Genomic DNA, 1,755 nt, shown 5'->3' on the forward strand with positions numbered 1-1,755 from the left:
TCGCAGATGGGTGTCGTAGAACAATTTTAAGTTCGTCTAACGATTCTACATCCGATTCTGGATAGTGGTTTTTCGACCACTTTTCAACATTTTGTGACACCCCGAACCTAGGGGCAGCTCCCTAGCTTTTTTCAAAAATGTGCACCGAACGGGCCAGAGAGCTCGAGTAGTCGAAAAATTTTTTTTTGCTAAAACCCCTCAAAACGTGTCAGGAACGCACCCTAGATGATGAAAAGTGAAACCAGAATGTCAATCGACAACATGCCCGGGGGTACAAATTTGCTCTACGCGTCCCTAGGTAGGGTACTTTTTCATACAAACATCAAAGTGTACGGTGCACAAAGTGCGCGGAACAAAAATTGCTCGGTCAGACCTACAAAGTGCTATATCTCGAATACTAAACGTCGCAGATGGGTGTCGTAGAACAATTTTAAGTTCGTCTAACGATTCTACATCCGATTCTGGATAGTGGTTTTTCGACCACTTTTCAACATTTTGTGACACCCCGAACCTAGGGGCAGCTCCCTAGCTTTTTTCAAAAATGTGCACCGAACGGGCCAGAGAGCTCGAGTAGTCGAAAAATTTTTTTTTGCTAAAACCCCTCAAAACGTGTCAGGAACGCACCCTAGATGATGAAAAGTGAAACCAGAACGTGAAACGACAACTTTGTTGGGGGTACCCTTTTTACTCTACGGGCCACTAGCTTAGGCGCGCCAACAGCGCTTTCCTCTCGGGTTCCCATTTTTTGCCCTCCTGGGATTATGATCATTTACTCATTGCCTACTATAGGGAAGGTACCTTGCTCCGAGGTCAAAAATGAAGATTTCACCAAATCGTAGTTTTAACCTCTATTTAGTCGTAGGAGCATGGTTTGCAGTGTCCGTGGGTCATATAAGCCCCCGTTTGGGTCATACGTCCCCTCCCCGATGAAAATCGTCATATGACTATAGGCCGAACTTATGAAGCAAAAGTGGTGTCTGGTGGGTTCTGCCGATGATCTTAACCTATGATTTTGAGTTTCCACTCTTTCAAAACGTTTCCTGGAGCAGTACATCACGGGTCTACGGACCCAAAGACTTCGTTGCGATGGTTTCAAGCATAAAAGTTGTAACAGTTAAGGGTTTTTAATACGCGTATATTAAATCATTGCTTGAAACTAAGCTTCGTTGTCTTTAAACTCTGCAAGACCAATCGAACTTCTTAGGGAAACTCGAAGCATTCACGCTAAGCTGGTGGTGCAGGGCACATAGCGTGATGAAACCGGGTTTCCCTAACCAATGTGGCATATTTTTTCCCTGAGAGTGAAGCTCAGACCCACGTAGGGGAGAGCGAAGTGGAACTTTAATGTTCAATGCAGCAAATGTTCGCCATGCGGATAAACAAGTTGGAATAGTTCAATGTAGTGTAATGCAAACACGAATCGCAAATAACGATACGGGACCCAGAAGCAATTCTGCGGATCCCTCGGGGAGTGGTGAGTTGATATAAATTAGAGGTGAAAGTCCAAGTTGTTCGAGCTCCGGCTCGGCAGCCGATACGAGGTTCCTGTTGAGCTTGTTTGTACATCGCGCAGAGGCGCCGTTCGGTTCTAGCAATGATTCCCGCCACCATGTTCCATGCGTGCAGAGATCCGTTAGAGCTCGTTCAATGTGTCCCGCCGTGATTACGAAAAAGTCCAACAGTTGACTTAGTTGGGTGTGCGTCAAGTAATCGCGCAGAGATGCCGATCGGTTCCTAGCAATGTTTCCCGTCACA

This window comes from Anopheles coluzzii, assembly GCF_943734685.1.
Source record: "Anopheles coluzzii chromosome X unlocalized genomic scaffold, AcolN3 X_unloc_11, whole genome shotgun sequence".
Taxonomy (NCBI): Eukaryota; Metazoa; Arthropoda; class Insecta; order Diptera; family Culicidae; genus Anopheles; species Anopheles coluzzii.